Source organism: Podarcis bocagei, assembly GCF_964188305.1.
Source record: "Podarcis bocagei genome assembly, chromosome: 4".
Lineage (NCBI taxonomy): Eukaryota > Metazoa > Chordata > Lepidosauria > Squamata > Lacertidae > Podarcis > Podarcis bocagei.
This window is the reverse complement of record NC_138128.1, coordinates 80,470,505-80,491,647: the sequence shown is the minus strand read 5'-3', so window position 1 is coordinate 80,491,647 and position 21,143 is coordinate 80,470,505. Positions and strand designations below refer to the sequence as shown.

At 40.8% G+C, this 21,143-nt stretch overlaps 1 protein-coding gene across 1 annotated transcript in view; it reads right to left on the bottom strand.

Moving 5' to 3' along the window:
• Window positions 1-21,143, bottom strand: part of BMPR1A (bone morphogenetic protein receptor type 1A) — a 61,433-nt gene that overhangs the window by 21,998 nt on the left and 18,292 nt on the right. Inside the window, exon 2 of the mRNA XM_081192055.1 lies at window positions 13,657-13,777. The gene's annotated coding sequence lies outside the window, so the exon portion shown is untranslated. The remainder of the gene's footprint in view (window positions 1-13,656; window positions 13,778-21,143) is intronic.

The window sequence follows — 21,143 nt, the reverse complement described above, 5'->3', positions numbered from 1 at the left end:
AAAATATGACCTATTTGTATTTTAATCCATTGGATAACTATACAACATTTTAAAATTAATAGTTGACAACTAGCTGATTGATAACATCTATGTAGCTAAAAATGTGAAATTGCTGTAGAACTTAGAATTTTAAAAGAATGATAATAATTCCATTCTAACACACCAGTGCACAAACATCTACTAGAAAAAAAGATTTTTCTTTAAATACAAAGCTGTCTAGGAAACACTTTTCCAATGTTTGCTCAACTGCATAAAAAGGAAGGCAGTAAAATTTGCTCTACCACTTTGAAGTACACTTCAGAAACAAAGTGGGCAAACATGGTTATATTAAAATGTAGCAGCTTTTAGTAATCTCACAGTGATGTTTTCGAAATGATTAATAGGGCCTAACTAGGTCTCAGAGGAATAAACAGCAATTTGGACACCTAGGTAGTTAATATAGACAATACAGATTCTGTGTTAAGATGAACAGAACACTGATTTTGCCTTTCTTTGGCCTCTTGTTTGAGTGGGCTTGACCTCCTGACCCCTGTCAGCCTGGCGCTATTCTTGAATGAAAAAACTTGTATTTGTTCAAGGATGTGCTGCAATTACTGTTAGTGGCTGCTTCTACCATAAATAACTCAATCTGTCTGTTGGCAGGACCCAAGAACTTTTCATTTTAATTACTGCTTCATAGGCATTTAACATGGAGGCAAATTACTGGCAGAGCATAGAGGTGTCTGTCACTTTCAATTTGCGCATGCAGGGGGCATGCAGCCTTCGACCTGTGGCCTACTTTTCACACATCTGTGACTTCTTAGTAATGAAGAAACAAAGCAGCTTCCTCACTACAAGAAATAGAACCACTGCAATGGAATAGCCTATCTGTGGATACAGCAATTGATGCATATTCAACGTTGGGCTATGCACAGAGTATAATAGTTATCCAGAATATCTCCACCTAAAGCTTCTTTTAAAAGTCTCAATGAGTATTTTAGCCTTTAGGTCTCGGATAGTGTTGCTGTTTCAAAAAGTCTTCAGCTTTTATTGTATTGATTTTACATTTGCTTTATTGTGCCATTTCAGACTGTACACAGCCCTGAATATTGTCACAGAATCGATTCTTATTTAGAAAACCTTTTAAAAAAGTGACCTAAAGTTTTTATATCCCTGAATCACGTTTCCATGACTGGCAGATTGTCTCCTTTCAGTTCCAGAATAATTTTCCCCAGTCAAAATTGTTGTGCATGTGTAATGGTCATGAATGCACAATGACCTCAGATAACAATTTAAAAATTAATAAGTTGGGCTGTACGTCCCGTCGTAAGTTTTGAACCATCCCAAAAGAAGCATTCAAATTTCTTTTATAAGATGGTATTTGAATCCAGCCCAACACTTTCCTTCAGTGCAAGTCAGTGTCAAAATATAGCATTCACATGCCAAATATAGTCCAAGAACGTAGGAATGACTAAGAAACTGTGTGTGACCCCAAAATATTTTTGGGCACCATAAATCATATACCCACAGATCCAGGACAGTGTCCTCAATAAGGTGGCATTGAATCACATCCAACCCAAAGCTTTCCTTGGGTGCAAGACACTGTAAAATGTGTGAACTCACACAAATCAGCACAAAAGACTGTCAAATATGGGGTCCCCACACCAGTAATAGTCAACATTACTGGACTTTCTCCTGGATGTGTGAGCATTTGACTTCTGATGGCCCAAAAACAATAGGGCTAAAAGGTCCCAAGCATCCAAAATTAAGCTGATTATATATAAAGGATGAGGAGTTTATCTAGAACCAAGTGTAAGAACCTAAGGCAATGACCATGCCTTTAAGATTATTTTATTTTATTTTTTACTTTCTTTTCCCCCTTGAAGAATCAGAGATTGCAGGCAGGCAGGCAGAGCTGCAAATCCTGCTTTCATGACCCATATCCGGAGCCAGGTTGCAATTTTCCCTGGGGATCAACTGGCTGATGATCTGGTGTTTTTTCACCTTACCACATAACTTGTGGCACAGCTAACTTGCATAAACCACTAGGATTTAGTTACACTAAGCTTATGCTTCTAGAGTGGCAGACCTTGGTCGTTTGTGTTTCCTGTATGTAGCATACTAACTTACTTGATTTTTACCTCACCCTATCAACAAGGGCTAACACATACTCCTAAAATAAACCCTTGCTTATCCTGGCCATTTAAAGCTTTTCTCTAATACATTCTGAAAGATGCTCAGACATTTGAGTTCTCTGAGAGCCAGAGGAAAAAGCATTTCAGAGTTGTTTCAATGCCATGTAATCATTGTAATAAAAATGAAAATGAAGTAATTAAAGTGCAAAAGGCTATGTTCAACAAAGAAATGCTTTGATTAGGAGGGTTTCTGGGTGCAATTTAAAGAACAAAATGAACTGGCTTAATGTTTTAGGATCAGCTATGTAAGATTTACATGCACTTGTTTGATATTAATAAAATGCATTACAAACAATTTGCCTATAACAGAGGACTGTGTATTTCAGAATATTTTAAAAGATTTTAAATTGCCATGTTTGTTCACAACTGGAGTGGCCAATGTGATACTCCATGTGACACGCAATAGTGTCCTATCCCTGGCTCACTACCCACTTTGTGATGAGGGTGGTTACCACACCACCACCCCTCCGAAAGTACTAGAACTTAAGAACAAAGTTAGAAGAGTAATGCTCTTTTTCACTTCCTCTTTCAGCTCTATATGATTTTCAATTATCAAATCAGAATTTGTGTAACTGGAAAGTGGAGTAACTGAATGAGGAGGGAAAGGGGAGGGAAAAATGAAGTAAAAATGAGTAGTAGTAGTAGTAGTAATTTATTTATTCCCCAGCCACTCTGGCAGCTTCCAACCGCATATTAAAAACAATACAGCATCAAACATTAAAAACTTCCCTAAACAGGGCCGCTTTCAGTTGTCTTTTAAAAGTAAAATGGTTGCTTATTGCCTTGACATCTGCTGGGAGGGCGTTCCACAGGGCAGGTGCCACTGTGGGGAATGTACGGTGCTACAAGCGTCAGGAGAGAGGGAAAAGGAAGAAAATCAAGAAAGGGAAAAAGAATGTGAGTGTAAGTGCGCATGCCAGATTCATTAGAATAGTCTGAATGCTATATACTGTTTTTCATGGTTTCTTTCCCCACTAATCAAATCACAGATCCTTACAGGTGCTCCTTATTTTGACAAAGGATCCACTGAAAACCATCATCAATTTGTGACAGCTGCATATTCCTGCATTGCAGGGGGGTTAGACTAGATGATCCTAAGGGTACCTTTCCAACTCTAAAATTCTGTGATCTATTCATATGTCACTTCTGTGCCTGCAGACATGTTCTGTGATTTGTTGGTGGGTTTACTGTCATCCAGTGTATAAGTTGCTTAGATTGGGGGCTGCCATACCTTGGCATCCCCAAGGCAACCTGTCATCACTCAGCTGTTGTTGCCCACCAGCCACATGGAGCTAACACAGCTGGCACTCCCTTTGTCTCGCAGAGGATTTTTTTCCTTAGTGAGGAGGGTGGGTAGGAGGCAAGAACAAAGAAGATAGTGCTGTTCATTAAACATGGCTGCCTGGCAGCCATGCTGAGCTGGAGAGAGGCACTTCCTTTGCCCTGTGAAGGAGCTTTTGTCAGTGAAGTACAGTGGACGCTTGGGTTGCGAACGTGATCCGTGCGGGTCACAATCTAGCGCTTCTATGCAAAGCACGATTTTGTGTTTCTGCACATGCGCCGAAACCCGGAAGTAACCCGTTCCGGTACTTCCAGGTTTGGCACGGTGCGCAACCTGAAAATGCGCAATCAGAAGCGTCTGTAACACAAGGTATGACTGTAGTCAGGGAAAAGGTGGCAGAGATAACTTCCATTCGCTCAGTGTTGTTGCCCACTGACAGATAACTTCTGAACTTGAAGCCCCTCACTTCATAAAATTCAATACAGTGGTAACTTGGATTACAGACGCTTCAGGTTACAGACTCCACTAACCCAGAAATAGTACCTCGGGTTAAGAACTTTGCTTCAGGATGAGAACAGAAATCGCACGACGGCGGCGCAGCAGCAGCGAGAGTCCCAATAGTAAAAATGGTACCTCATGTTAAGAACAGTTTCAGGTTAAGAACGGACCACCAGAAGTTCTTAACCCGAGGTGCCACTGTACATACTGAAAACTGAACACTTAAATAAAACCACCAAAATAATCTGCTGCAGGTTCATATTTATTTATGATACTTATACCTTACCTATGGAATTTAAACAGCCCTCCCTTTAAAGTATGGTGAATTGCCAACTGCCATTAATAAATGTTAGTATTATGTTACAGAATGAGTTCTCCAGGTGCCCACTTTATTGCCCCTTGTGCAGAGAAATCATAGCGTTCAAAAAAGGATATTAATTTGCTATACAATTGGTATTTCTTTTAAGAATTCATCATCTCGCTTTTACTACCTAGTATTAGAATACTGAAAAGATAATAAGCCAAGAAGAAATGCTTGCTATCATTCTTTAGCAAGACAAGCAAGCTGATAACTTTAGATTACAACATTCATTCCTTCAGGAATAGGTAAGCCACTTAAGTAGAACTCCAGCTGGATGGTATGCCTCATTTCTAACTGTATAGAGTGTGCAGATGAAGATTTTGAAAGGTTGAGTATGAATAAATTAAATAAAACACTGCCAGAAGTTAAATATAAAGGCAATTAGCAGAATTGGGCATTTTGCTGGTCAGTAATTTGTGTGATCAGATATTTTAACCATGTAAATCTAACAAAACCCTCTTCAAAGTCAGCATCTTCTCTTAAAATAAACTATAAAATAATATTTATAGTTTTATGTCAAAATCTTTTCAAGCTGAATTTGAGGGTTCAATTGCAGCCATACATTAAATAAAGCCAAAGCTAGGGTTTTGGTCTATGAGAACTGAAAAGCAGATTTCAGAAACTCCTTTCTCTCATCCCCCTCATCTTAATTCTCTCTGTCTACGTAGTAAGGTTCCTTTCTTTGGTCATCTGCCAGTTCCATAAAATAACTTGGAGTAAAGCGCTCCCCTTTTCTTGGGCCCCTCCCCTTAAGCAGCCCTAGGCGCCCTGTCTCATATGCTTTTCAAGGCGTGCTAGACTACACAGCAGACTTTCTGGCTCCACTTCCATTGTTTGCATGGCTGCATTGCTCCTTATCCACAGACTGGATTAGCATAAGAATACTGTCTTCTCCTTCAGTAAGCAATCTCCCCCTCCTGCCATCCCCTACAGACAAAACAGTGAAGGACTTTATTTAAGGATAAAATGTTAAAAGCCGTTGTTTTGCAGTTCAGTGTCGCTATATAAAATATTAAGTAATTCAGAAGAATGAGGCACACAAATTCTTGCATACCCACAGTGCAAGAAAACTTGGTGTTACAACTTTCAGCCTTCTTTGTATGCCAGCGACATTCCAGACAATTAAACAAAGAACTATCAGAATATTTAAGGGAAACAAATATTTTGAATTAGATAGGGCTGGGTTTTGGAGGGGGTGTTTGGGATGAAGAGGAGAGAAATCAATTGATTGTCGACACATTTTTAAGGGTGCAAGATATTAAAAACATAGGGCATGACCCCATGTGCTCTGCGAATTTTAATCTGTGGAACTGGCTTCTAAGATTTTGAATGGGGTAGACGTGACATATCTGCTGGGGGGGGGGGGGAACCCCAGCTATAGTTATGGGAAAGTGTTTGAAGAGTGAAAGTGTAGAATGATAAGTTAGGCCAGTGTTTCCCAAACGTTTTTGGGCAACGGCACACCTGTTTACCGGAAAAAAATCTCGCGGCACACCACCATTAAAGCCCCGCCCCCGTGACGTCATTCGGGGAGCCGGCGGCCCGGGCCTGAGCTGGAAGGAGAGGCGGTGCTTTTCGGCACAAGGCAATCGGCCTGGAATTGTTTCCCGCGCGCTGCGAAAGGGAACAGCTGCGGTCGCGCGAACCCTCTGGCGCTGGGAGGGGAAAGGGCGGAGTCGCAGAGCACCAGCTGGCCGAGCGGTTGCGCGCAGCGTTGCGCTTTTGGAGAGCGTGCGGCTGCTGCTAGGGGATCCGGGGACGTGAGCAGGCCTGGCCCGACCCGGGTTGAAGGAGGACAAGCCGGCAGCGCGCCAAGTGAGTTCGGTTGCGCGCGACGGCCCCCGCTCCCCCCACCCCCGCCCCCGCCGGATCCTCGCCGCCGCCGCCTCTCGCCCGCCTCCCTCCCACGGCACACCAGCCGATGTCTCACGGCACAGTAGTGTGCCGCGGAACACCGGTTGGGAAACACTGAGTTAGACCATACAATTTGTTAAATCATGTCATCTCAGGACTTAACGCAGATGAACGTTGGGTCAGAAGATTTGCCCAACTCGTTAGTATTTCATTAACATTTGTGAATCTAACTCGAAGAATGTAGAGGGGCAACACCAACATTTCAGATTCAATGCTCCTGGTTGCTTTACAATAGTTAAGTAATCAGAATCAGACTGTGGAACTTCCTCCCTTCCTCTCTACCATTAGAGGGGTGTGTGTGAGGGAGTCCAAGGAAGTGGGAGAAGCAATACACGCAGCTCACTCTATTATTCTTGCATTACCAACTGCTAAGCTAAGAGTAGTATTACACAGAGCCCTAGCATTTATCAACACCAGGCTGTAACACACTTTTGTTTATAATTATTATCTATTTCACAGCAACTCTTTCTCATTTATGCACAAGGTAATTAATGCACTCATTTTATAGAGTGAGAACTGAGGAACTGATGATTCTAAATCGTACAGGATGGTCAAAACACAATTGTGAAGAGCTCCAAAATGATTTCTAAAAGTTGTGTGAATGGGTTGTAAAATGTCAAAATGCAATTCAGTGTAAACAAGTATAAAAATGATGCAGGGGGAGAAGACTTAATTTTGCATAGGATACATGGTTTTGATGTCTGAACGTAACTGACAAGAGCAAAACCTTGGAGTTGGGAGAGAATAGCTTGATGAAGATGCCGACCCAGTGTGTGTGGGTAGCTGCAGAAAAGGCAGATTTCATGCTAGGGAACTTTCGGAAAGGAATTTAAAATGAAACTGCTGATATAATGCAATTATACAAATCTATGATGCAACTACACTTTGAATACTAAGTACTGTTCCGGTCATCTCACTTCAAAAAGGACAGTGTAGAGCTGGAAAAGGCTCCAAAAAGAACAAAAAAAAATGATTGATGGGATAGAATAGCTCCCCATGAGGAAAGGTTTTAACATTTTGGCATTTTCATAAAAGATCAATAAGAGGAGACATGATAGAGTTGTACAAAATTATGCATTGTGTAGAGAATGTGGATAGAGACAGGTTTGTCTCTGTCTTTCAACTAGGGGACATTCATTGAAGCTGAATGTTGGAAGATTCAGGACAGGCAAAAAATATATATATACTTCTGCACACAGTGCACAGTTAAACTATGAAATCTGCTCCCATAGGATGGCCACCAACTTCAATGGCTTTAAAATAGGATTAGACAAATTCATGAAGATATGGCTATCAATGGCTACTAACCATGGTAGCTATGTTCTATCTCCACTTTGGGGTTTCTCAATATCAGTTGCTGGAAACCACAGGAGAGAGGAGGCTTCCCACAGGCAACTGTTTGGCCACCGTGAGAAGAGGATGCTGGACCAGATGAGCTACTGGCTTGATGCAATAGGCGCTTCTTATATTTTCATGTTGCACATTTATTAAATGTCCTTATGTTTTGAGGTGCTATTTGCATGGCATATTCTGTTTCCAAAGGAGCAGATTTCCCCCCGATTGGTGAAAAGAGGGTAGTTATCTCCATTTGTCTGGACAGGAAAGAGTACACACAGCCAGAGTGAGCAAACTACAGTGGTACCTCCGGTTAGAAACTTAATCTGTTCCAGAGATCCGTTCGTAACCAGAAACCATTCATAACATGAGGTGCACTTTTGCTAATGGCGCCTCCCGCTGCGGCCGCGCCGCCGGAGCACGACTTCCGCTCGCATCCCAGGGCAAAGTTCGCAACAAGGGGCACCTACTTCCGAGTTAGAGGAGCGCAAAACCTGAAGCATTCTTAAGGGGGCCAATACGTAACATGAGGTACCACTGTGCTGTGGAAGAACAGAGTCACACAAGAGTGTGAGTTAGCAACAGTGGCATTCATGGATCTTTCCCTGCTGAAGAATGGAGTATAGTGAAGCATGGGCATAGCCGGGGGGGGGGCAGCAGATGCCTTTTGTTTTTTTTTTTTATTTTTAGATATTTTTATTGGGTTTTTGCATTTTATATAAACACAAACAACACACCAAAACAAACATAAAAAACAACGAACATAAATAGTTCCCGAAAATCTTATTTTCTAACCCTAGTCCTTGACTTCCCCCCACCCCCTCCCCTGCATCCCTATTCCCAAACTTATGTCAGCAAGTTAGCATTTCTTCCATCTTAATATTAGTCCTTTTATAAAAAATAAAAATAAATTTTCCCTAAGTTGGACCCCAATTCTCTTCCCTCGATTTCTCATTTTTTCTTACATAACTTTCTTAATACTAAACCCCCTGGTCTTGAGTGTTGTTTAAATTTGATACTTCCCTCCCTCCCCTCCCCGCTTTGCGTCCTTTCCCGAGACATGTCCAAATTAACAGTTTTTAGCCTGGATTCCGGATATCCGAGGCTCTCAATTCTCTTTTAGTCCCTCTCCGCCGGTTTTGTTGGTAGTCCTTTTTGTCTATCATCGAGTCTCGAAAGATTTCCTTAACAATCAATCCAATCAGTCCATAGTCTCTTCCCATATTTAAAGGCAACTGCTGAGGAATTTCCACAAGGCCTAAGTCTTGCTGATAGTCAAAATCAAAGTCTATGTGGAGGCCCCAATTGTACTTCTTTATTTCGAGCTCCTGAGTTCCATAAAGTCCCAGGGCCTCCACTTTCATCTTCTGTATCTTTCGTAGGCTTAGAGTGGATTTAATCCAATAGTCTCCTTGCTTGTGTTCTCCAGATGTCGGCTTCTGGTTAGTACTTTCCCAGATAACTTGTTCTCTTTCTTGTTTTGTCTTCTCCTCTTCTTTGTTTATTGTTTCAAATTCAGCTGTGGGTTCTTTCTCACTCAGGCCCTCATTACTTTCAGCAGAACTACTTGTTTCCAAATCCAAGGTCGTCAATTGTTTACTCATAGCTGTAGTCTGCTCCTGTAGGGTTCCCACCAGTGAGAACATTCTTTCGATTTCTCTCAGTATCTTTCCACCCACAGCCATTGTAATTCCACAGAATTCCCCCTAGAGGGAATCTGGTTACTGAGTAACCTTTTCTCCAACAATCCTCTGTCCTATTATTGTTTCTTTGTTTCTCAAAATTTTAGTTCAATTGTAACTCCTTTTAATCCGGAGAGGTCTTAAACAGCAATTTTTTTCACTATTAATAGCCCATTTGACAGCTTTTGACAGCTGTCAAATTCTGCTCCTCTATACAGGCTCCAAAGCAGGTCGCTCCCGGGCCCGGGAGGGAGGGTTGTTTACCACAAAACAAAGACTCTTCCAACACTCCACTCTCCTGTTCAAATTTACCTTTCTAAATCTTGGAAGTTGCTGTCTTTTTAAAACTCACCCTTTACAGGGTAGGCACTCCAGCTTAGTTCTTGTTTCGTTGCTCTGGATCGTCTGCAAGGGGGGGTGTGGGGACTTCCTTTTAGCACACCCCCCGGTCGTCTCAAATTCAAAAGGTAAAAGTTTTAAAGTTCAGTTCCAAATTACTCACGGGTTCTTTTTTCAGTCCGAATTTCAAGGAAGGAAGTCAGCGCTCTCCAGTTATGGCTCGCGGCTTCGCTCAGCGGCGGTAGCGGTCGACTCTCAGTGCCACGCCGTCCCCTGTATCCCCTCCGTAGCCTTTAAAAAGGCTCATTGCGAATCAGGGGGGGCGCTTAAGGCACCCGCCGAGTCTTCAGTCCGCAGGCTTCCGCGCCTGCGGTTTTTAAGGGTCCCCGTGTCGCCGGCACGGCAAAGACCCATCCACCGCTGAGCCGATTCCCTCCGGAGCTCGGAGGGAATCCGCCATTTCCCGATCGCGCCAACCCGGAAGTCGGCAGCAGATGCCTTTTGGGCAATATTTCTACCAGTGCTTTCCTCTCAAAAAGCTCAACAACTTTGGCTGATCCCCTAAAAAAAATGCTTTGCCTGCCCCCCTAACGAAAAACCTAGCTACACCCATGCAATGAGGGCAAAAGGATTGACAGAAACTACTTATTCAGTGAGTTAAGGACTACTGGAATGAAACTAATGGTCAAAGCAGATGCAACCTTTTAATGTGAGGTGAAAAATACTTTAACACACATTCCATAATTTGTGTTCAAACCATTCCCACTAAACGCAAATTGCGCTCTCTCTCTCTCTCTCTCTCTCTCTCTCCACTCTAATAGAAGTAGATGGAGGGGAACTCTGAACTGGCCCTTTCAGATGCACAGTTATCTTAGGATCACCATTTAAACTGAAAAGATCTAAAGTCAATCCAACAATTCCCAACATCAGGTTTGTGTGCTGTTATACTGCTGGAGTGTTTCATTATGAGAAGTCTGAAGGAAACAACAGACAGGAAAAGCCAGGATCAGAAACCATGGATTGATTCTAACTTGTTCCAATAAACCAAACTCTAGAGTAACTGTAGTGACAACCATGGTTATTTTAACCTGAAAGCAGATTCTTCCAATCTCATTTTCATGCCTGAACTAGAAAAGAGAGGGCAAACCCAAGGCTCATGCCCAGATTCATTTATATAATACTGAAACTATGGTTTAAGCATGATGTTCAAACTCGGCCAACAAAACCCACAGTGGTACCTCTAGCTGCGGACTTAATCCGTTTCAGGGTGCCGTTCACACCCCGAAAAGTCCACAACTAGAGCGCCTCTTCCGCGCATGTGCGAGGTGTAATCAATCGCTTCTGCGTGTGCGCGAAGATAGCTTCTGCACATAGCGCGCAGATTGCTTCTGTTCATGCGCGGGTGGCGAAATACTTCTGGGTTTGCCACATTCGTAAGCTGAAAGTCCGTAAGAAGAGTGGAAAGCAACATGAGGTATGACTATATTTTGCACTGATTGGAATGAAATGAGTGCATTGTGAGCAACTGTCCTTAGGAACTATGGCCAAAGGAGTTTCAATAACAGAAATACCAGAGTTTTCAGTGTTGCCCACAAAGGGTATCAGAAAACTACTAAGTTGAGCAGAACAGTTGGCTGATAGTAGAGGAAGTTGTGGAGCAACATTTAATTCAAGTTTGTAAGGACTCCTGTTTTGTCTCTCTTAACAAGTAAGTGGTTGATTTCAAGTTAGAGCAAGATAAACAGGCAACTATGTATTTTTAGGTATCATAAATGTGTTATGACTAAACAACTATGGACACATTCTTTCACAAAAATGTATTCCCTGAAGCTCAAAACAAGGTAGTTCTAAAAACAGTTTCAAAACAGACTCTAAAACCAATCTTAAAATTTCAGTAGATGAACAAAACAGAGTACAAAGATAACGTTCACACTTCTATAGCAACAGACTTGTATTTTCCCTTAGTTTTTTAAAGTGTTAAAATAAAGTTGTTTCATGGTACCCCCCAATTCATGAAACTCAATGCTAAGCAGTGTTGATATCGGGGCGGGCGGGGGCTTTTTATGAGGAATCCCAAAGTTCATTAGCGTAAAATTATAATGTGCTTGAAAAGGAAAGCAAGTGCTTCATTTCTGTGGAAGATGAGTGTGAATTTTAAAGGCACACATATTTTAAGGAAAAGTTGCTTGGGATCATTATATATTTTGCCATGTACACAATATTTACCTAAATTTCCCTATGATGCATTTTTATGAATCTTTTGTTATGTTTCTCCACAATTTCAGTATTTGCAACATAAATACACACAATTTAAAACTGAATGTGAAATAAAACTAGATACTGGATCAAGAACTTCTCACAAAAGTAAGTACAATGAAAGCTATCTGAACAGAAACAGAATCATAATTTTAATTATTGAATTATCTCATTTTAATAGCAAGTGAAAATTACAGTAATACCAAGCTAAGTGTTTTACTAGAATGGGTTTATTCTACTTGACACTCACCATTATGTCCCAAATTTCAATATCATAGATGATTTTTTTCATAGCTTTCCTTTAAGTTGCCCTGAATTTTTCCTGCTATTTGTTCCCTTGGACTTTGTTTACTATTACTTCATCAGTATCTTCTGCAAACTCCCTCTTGTGCCTTATCCAATGAGAGCATTCTGAAGGGGATAAATGTATCCAAGCCTATCTTTCAAACTAGAGAGTGAACAGGACCTTTCTCTTTAAAAATACTCAGAAGTATAACTTTGCCAGTAAGATTTCATCACCATTCATTTAAAACAGTGGTTCTCAAGGGGTGTGGTGCACCACACAAGTGTGGCGGGAGAGGCTGGAAAGTGTGCTGCAAAGATTCAAGGACAATCAAAGAAACCTTTTAGTGTAGTATAATGTCAAAATATTTTTCTATTTTCAAAATATGAATAACTAGTTTTTCAAAATGAGACTAGGAGCATCAAGTGATACTGCAAGCTCACACCTCTTATTGAGTTTGTATACATATTTAACATGCATGTGTAAGAGGCTCATTTAGAATTATATTTTGGAAATGAGTCATGTTCTTATGTAGCTGCATTGTTTCACACTTTCTGGATGTCCCATGATCATGTTATGAAGTAGTTGTTTTCTATATGATAAATCAAGCACTGCTAGTAGTTGTTTCTTCTTGTTTTGCAATGTACTTCTTATCAATAAAATAATGTGGTGTGGTGTGGCCCAGAGAAAAAAGCTTGAGAACCATTGATTTAAACAATGACATACTAATGTCCATCTATCTGGGCCAGTTTCTGCTGAGACTCATTATTATGTGTTCAACCATGAACAAACTTCTGCATATCAGATATTAGACCAATTTTACCCCATAAACGGAACAGCAAAAAAAACAACATCTGAACTGAGGTAGACTATTTTTAAATATCATATGCTAAACCAGGCTTCCTTCACCTCGGCCCTCCAGATGTTTTGAGACTATAATTCCCATCATCCCTGACCACTGGTCCTGCTAGCTAGGGATTATGGGAGTTGTAGGCCAGAAACATCTGGAGGGCCAAGGCTGAGGAAGACTGTGCTAAACTATTATTATTTTTCTGCCAAGGGTTAAGGCACCATCCCTTTTGATCTTCTCAGCCACTCTGACCAGTAGGATTGGTTGATAGTTTGCCTAGAAGTTTACAAAGTGCCTGAAAAGGGATTTAATCAGCCTCTCCAACAAGGAGAGCCAACAGGCATTTTATATGATATTTTCAAATATGAAATACAATGGACGCTGATTGTCAATTATGTTTCAAGTGCCTGTAATGAAACTCATGCCCTCCTGCTACAGTGAGGACTAAAAAACCAGCACAGCAAGGAAGGCTGGTTCTTGTTTTTTGTTTTGTTTATTTGCAGCTTTGAATCTGACCCGGAGATATATTATAGGCCCCCTCCCCCAGAATTTTGCTAGCCACCTTGAACTTTTAAGATAGGCAGGATATTGGTGCTTTAAATAAAAGTTAACATTTCTAATCCAACAGCCCATAAGAATGTTATATTTGAATTGAGCCCCTTTTTGAATGGATGTTTGTTACCTTTTGCTGATGAGTGGGATGAAATGGTGCTGTAGAGTTGATATCCTGCAAACTTGTTTCATCTGTATTTCCACTTCATCAATTCCAAAATAAAATTGTAACAATGCATATTTCTTTAAAGCTGTAAGACAGGAAAGGAGTTGGAATTTAATTTCAAGCAGGCTTTTTAAGAGCTAAAAAGATGTCTATGTGTTTCATCCTACCAGCTATAGAGTATTTGTGCGCATAAATGTTAGTCTGCAAATAACACAAACTAACACTACACAGCCTCTCTGTACTGTGTAGCAAAGTACTTTGAAGGGGCTTTCAAAAGCAGTCTGTGATAACACCATGAAGGGATCAAAAATCCCACTAGGCATGCCGGAGATGTTGGATATGCCTAAAGTAGTTATTTGGATGCTCGCCATCATCTGTAATGATGCACAACAACACAATTCTTCAAAGTGTTACATACATACAGGCTCAATTTTCATATTCAATTAACTGTATATAATTCAGGATGACAACCAACAGACTTCTATAGTCTTGGCATAGTCAAAAACAAAAACAATTGAAGTGGGGATATAAAACTTGGTGTAGTAACTATGTTAACTTAGGGAAGGACTGGAAGAATCTTAGCCATCTGGTTGCTGAGGCTTCTAAAAATGCTATCACTCAGGAATTTAAATATTCTCTCAGTTTCCTATGTGATCTAGTGCCTTAAAGAACCTGTAATAGTTCCTAGCTTGGCCCTCAGTTTTAAATAAAATGTTGCCATAAATAAGCTCTATTTTGACAATTCACTCCCCAAAATTGCATTCCCATCTCTTTTTTAAAAAAAATAAAAAAGCAGTTCTATGGGGAAAGGCAAGTGATTAAAACGGTCAAAGTTGGCTTTAAGTTAAGAGGAGATATCTTGCATTGTGAATACATATTTTGGAAGGCGGGGTAGTATGCTGGCTCCTGGACTCTGTATAGCAGCTATATGGCTGATAGGGTGGGGGAGAAGTGGAAGAGGTTGAGAAGTAGGTTTGTATAACTACAGCAAGCCACTCCTGAAAAGTAGGATAATTATGCTGGGCTGAATCTTTAGAGGAGGGGTCAGCAACCCACGGCTCCGGAGCCGCATGTGGCTCTTTTACACCTTTGCCGTGGCTCCGGGGCAGATACTAGCGAGGGGAGGAGGCGCATTGTGCGCCCGACACTCCCCACTGTGGCAGGCGCTGTACTGGCTGTGACGTCGCATGGGGGCGGTGCGTGCGTTAGTCACGCACCGCCCCGACGTCACCTTCCCGCCCGCTGTCAGATCGCGGCTCCGGAGATATATTTGTTTTAAATGTCGCAATGGTTTTGCGGCTCCCAGTGTTTTTTTCCTTCGGAAACAGGTCCAAGTGGCTCTTTTTGTCTTAAAGGTTGCAGACCCCTGCTTTAGAGGAACACAATTCTCTGCACAGACTCTACCTACTGTAAACTTCCTCCCCACCCCAGCAAGATGGATAGGTTTGTCTGAAATACAGAAGGGTAAAATAGAAGGGCACTGCTCTGTTTTCTCAGCCCTTATTGTGTGGTTCAGATCTTTAAGAGTGTCCATGTACATACTTCAATATTTTTGTGAAACTGTATGTAACTCTTATGACAGCTTTCCATTTGGAATGGCTAGTATTCACAAGGTTGAGACCATGGCAAAATCATAAACATGTTCAGCACCAGGAATAAATTTGAGGACCAACCATTCATTAAGATCTACAGGTCAGTATAAAAACAGCTTCCTTGTGCCTCCTGCAGAAATATGTGTGTGTGTGTGTGTGTGCGTGCGCGCGCACGCACACACACACACACACAGGAACATAACACTGATGAAGGCAGAAGCAGCTGAGAAAAATGTCTACACAAAGGCTAACACACAATCTGGGAACCACAGACTCTGTAGCTTGTTATGTACCTACTTCAAAAACACTAAATATGTTCACCCCACCTTCTGTTATGCCATCAAGTGAAAGAGCTGAAAAGTTACGAGCGTATTTTGACACCAATTGATGGTTGCTCTTCACCTCCAGTGGGAATGCAACATGGCCTGCAGCATACTCCTACCAGCTGCCAGAAAGGCTGCATGACTATGCAATAAATTATGCTACTTCAATACTATTAAAAAACACTACAAACATAAAAATGATGCTGTTGCACATGCATATTGATATGCAGCTGGGCAAAAATAAGGGTTCTAAATCCTAAATCAGGAGTGGGACATATGGAGAACCACAGGTGCCCCATTAGTGCTTTAGGATTTTGAAGTCGATTTTTGTCCAACTACATTGTGTCAGCATGCAGAGTTCAAAATCTTGAAGGCCTGGGTACCTGTGGTCCTTCAGAGGCTGTTAGTCACCATCTCTTCTCAGCCCCTACTAATGTGGTCAATGGTCAGGTTGCTAGGATTCTATTATGAAAATTGTAGTCCAAAAGCAATTGATGGGTCACAGGTTCCCCAGTCCTGTGCTAAAGAAAGACTTCCACATTGTCCATAATGTTCTGGTTAAGCTGAACACAGCAAGCTAATGAGCCTGACTCAAGCTAATTCCAAAGGTTAACACGTGCAGTTCTGCCTTTGGCGTGAGCAGACAATCAAGCACTCAGCCCTCAAAAAATTAAGTTTCAGGATTGCTACATCAAAGCTTCATAATAACCTTTGTCATTACAAGAAGGTCATAATGTTCTGCCTCCATGCACATTCGTAAGTATTCCTATCATTGGTTTAACAGGCCTTGGGAATCAATAATAAATTTGTGTAAAATGGAGCAACCCGAAACTAACTCAAATATCAGATAACACCAGTTCTTAAAGACTGCAGTCTTTGCTGAATAGACAGGCTGACATTAAACCTCATTATCAAACACTCTTTTTATATTTGGAAAATTCTTCTGTTTTCCACACACTATAGAATATAATTATAAAGCCAAAACATAAAGTGTTTTTCCTATGCATTTGCTGAAATCTCATTAATCTTGTTAATGTCTGTTGGAACTCATATAAACCACTGAAAATAGGAGCATGGTTCTTGCTGTACTGACACCAACAGAATATCTGCTATATCATTTTTCTGACAAACCTACATGTCCTATTTGAGACCTTATTAAATTTCCCACAGCCACAATGTGTGCGAAAATAACATCCACAAACAAGCCCAAGGTTTAGAACAGATGGAATCCTGAGACGTTTTGTGGAAAACTGTAGGCCCAGTTAAAGCCCCACCCCACCCCAATACCATCAAGGAGACAAGAAGTGATTCAATCCTTGATAACTACCTCTCCTATTGCCTTATAGCTAAAATCACTGACTTGATCACCTTCTGCAAGAAGAAAATGCAGGCTTGTAGGAAGGGCTGCTTCAGAAATGCAGAACCATAGGCTTTCATGGTTTTGACCAAACTGCGGGAGGCAGTGGAAGACAGGAGTGCCTGGTGTGCTCTGGTTCATGGGGTCACGAAGAGTCGGACATGACTAAACAACAACAACAACAACAACAACAAGGCTTTCATCGAAGAGTGGCACAAACTTCAATGAGCTGTAAGGAAGTTCAATGAACTTCACAACAGAACTGATATAAAGCAGCCTGTGTTAGTTCAGAGGGCATATAACACACAGTAAAGTGAAGCTTCTTCCACTTGATAAGTAATAGCAATCAAGATGGAGGAGCGCTCCCACAGTATGCCGCTCCCACAAATGCTGCTCAATTTGTTAATAAGCAAGTTCAGTTCATCTATTCTTTCCTCCAAAATACAAAAAAGATTACCAATCCAAAATATTAAGAATTCCTCCCCATGTTTTAAAAATCTGCTTAAGACCTATTTCCATGATTGCATGATTTAGGCATGCAGAAAGAATCAAACCTCAATTCTACCTCTCCTGTATTAAGGGTAAACAAGGGAGGAAAATGCTTGCCTAGGAATTTCAATGCCTTAAGGCTGATCTTAGGAAGAGAAGCAACTACTTGTGTTGGCTTCATATAAGAAGCAGGTGCTATTGTAGTACTGCCAGGGGGGGGGGAATAGGGGAATAAAGTTTTTCAAATGTGAATCAGTTGTGGGATAAAAACTAGAGGCTAGATACTGCAACTGAACTGAACTGAACTGGCCACAATTATTCTCTTTCCCCAAATTATGGCAAGACATCTTGATCCCCACCATTTTTCCTGTGGTTATGTCTATGGATTACATATTCTGAGGGATGTTTCAGAAGCTGTTTACTAACTATACATGCCAATTTCATTACTTCTGTAATTTTTGCAAACACAGAAACTAAATACTTTACAATAGTGTGTGTACATCCCATCACAGGGCTACAGTGGTACCTCAGGTTAAAGATGCTTCAGGTTACAGACTCCGCTAACCCAGAAATAGTACCTCGGGTTAAGAACTTTGCTTCAGGTTGAGAACAGAAATCGCACAATGGTGGCGGTGCGGCGGCAGCAGGAGGTCCCATTAGCTAAAGTGGTGCTTCAGGTTAAGAACAGTTTCAGGTTAAGAACGGACCTCCAGAACGAATTATGTTCTTAACCTGAGGTACCACTGCACTTCACAAAAATACTGTAGCCAACGACTTTAAAAGACTATAGAATTTTTGCAGGACCACAAGCAGTTACAGCAGTCTGTGACAATACTTTGCTAAAAACTGCGAGAGCCTTTTTTCCAACTCGCAACTTAAGAAAGAAATGGTCAGAAACACACATATTTCAATCTGGCTGAGACTTTTACACAGTGCTTCCTGTGTATATCCACACTTGGAGTATAATAAAAGCAGACTTTTCAGTCACTACATCTTTAACTAGCAATAAACTGATCAAAGGTATCATTCTTTTTTTCACAGTTCTGTTGCATGCATACAACTGCGCGAGTTAAAAATAGAAAGTCCATATTTTGCATGTCTGCAAACTAAAATCACATCTTTGTGGAGCTCAATGTACTAAATAGCCATGCAAAACATTATTTATTTATTTTAAAGGCAGGTATTACTAGCTGTAAGAATGATCGACCTAGTATAAACACAAAAAGTTGAGAGAATTTTTTTAGCAATGTTCCATTAAAGTTAGACATGTTTCTTACAAATGTATTCATGTAAGGCAACCTTTGATTTTTAAGTAGCTAACTGCATGGATAAAATTGTGCATTTGCTTATGTAGTCCCAAGATTAAAGGCAAGTGGTGCATCACACAAATAGTTTGAACTGGATTCCTCCTCCCCTCCCAACTAAACTGATTGAACCACCATCTGTGTGTTTCCAAATTCAAGGTATATTGCAGACATCTTTCAATCACCAGCTTGTATAAACTTAGATTGATGTGCCTTCCCCACCCTTGCTTTCACAATCTGCCCCATATATATTAATCCTCATATGGTCTCATCAATTTCATAAATGTGTCTTAAAAGGGAGAAGTCAAAGTTATTGGCATAATGGGAAACTTTAGCCTCTTGAGAAACAAAAATCATGATTTGTCATTGTTCTTATTTTGCTCTACATCATAAGCTGTGCTCAAGACCAACTCTTTTCCTACCAATGTCCCTGATCAGCTATGGGAAACCAGCAATATTGTAATAAACATAACCATCTGATCACCATGCCTGCCTCTCTGAATTGACCCCCCCCCCCACCCTTGCTGATTAAGCTGTCGTCTCTCTCCTCCCACCCCACCCTCCTGCAACCTCCTCTCCACCATTAAGAGGTATGTTCTTACAGGACACAGGACGTGGCCAGGACAGGAGCATACTGTCCTGACTGGAATGAAAAATATTGAGGGAGAGAAGGAAGAGGTGCAAGCCTTTCCTGCTTCACACTGAGCTGAAGAGCTTTTTGAGCATGAAGAGAAAATACACGTCAATGTGTAACTATTACTAATGGTGCATTTCTTTTACTATGTAAGAGTGCATGCAGCCTTGTGAGAGAGAAGTCAACAAGCAATTTCCTCTATTCCTTCTATAACAAAACATAGAAATAAGGATAAAGTGCCACCTCGTGCACACAGCTATCAACTAGATAGGTTAGTTTTTGTTCACCCTGAACAAAAAGTAAAGGGACCAAACTTCCATACGCGTATAAAAGTATAATTTGGCAAAGTAATAACTAAAAACATGACAACTGTGATTATATGATCAGCATAGTAGACGATATGGCAGCTGCACTTAAAAATTCCTGGAGAAAAGAAAAATTGTTTTCCCTTTCCAGGCCCCCTTTAAAGAAAATCTCTTTTGGTCTTTCCCCTGAGTGGGGGCAGGGCTAAAGACGACTGGCAACTGTGTATTCTAGCCAGCATGTCTCCAGCCTTCAAGTGTAGTGGTAGGCTCTGGAATGAAGAATGAGTAACTTGATCTTTTCCCTTCCCTTCTGCTTCACAGCAACATTTAGAAAGTAATTTAACCTCTTAAAATGGCATCTCAGCACTGGTTCATAGAGTTATTCTGCTGAAAGCGGGAAATATTAGGAGTTTTAAGCTTTTTTTCTTTTCTTTTTTTAAAGGAGAATTTTAGAAACATTTATTGAAGCATATCTATTGATGTGTGTCTGTTTTCAGGAATTGAGGCATCTTGGTTTCACAATAAACTTATAGCACAATGCTAAAAATGTTTACTCAGAAATATTATTGATTTCAGTGGAACTTGTTTACGATTAAAGTCTGTGATCCACAGCACTTGATAGTGTAGCTCATATCTTGAATTATCTGCAGTGCTCTCTACATGTGTTACTTGTTTGCTTAAGCTGAACAATCGTCATTAAAGTCACTTATATTCTGAAGATTTCCTCTGCTCTGCTTTCTAGGGAGGCTGCTGTCTTCTCTGATGAAATGGATATTCTACCAATTACAGGGGAATAACCAAGATGCAAACAGTAAAATGGATTTGTTATTGGTTATACTGTGTATATATAAATGGCACGCACCCAATACAAATAAGCAAACTGTGCAAATGATTCCTGGACATGGCTGCAATTACATAACAATTTCAATACCGCTCTTTACAGTCCATTAGTACATTAACCATTATAAGAGCCACAGCAAACTCCATTTAAGTTCTGTACAGATACTTGGTACTTTGTTTTCTCCCATCCAGGTTCAGTTTGCCTACAAACCAGCATTACAAGCTCAGTTCAAACAATGGTTTCTCATTTTGGTTTGAAAGTAAACAATGGCTCACAGTGACCATAGCTTGCCTCGTTCAGACATAAAGGTAAATTATAGTTACCATGAACACAGAACTGAAAAGGGGAACTGGGAGTGCAAAAGGGGAGAAGAGAGCATCTTATTGTATGGTATGGTCAATGTGTCTCAAACAAACATGAAGTGGAGAGTCACTTATCTTTGTTATACACCAGCTGGGTTCACATGTAACACTAAACTATGGTTCAGTGCTGTATATGTTAGCTGGAATTAACCCAAGCAAAGCTTACTCCTCCCATACAACAGCGAGAGTTGGGAGGGAGGGAAAACAAGTCAGCTTGATTTGAAACTGATTTGATTTGAAATTG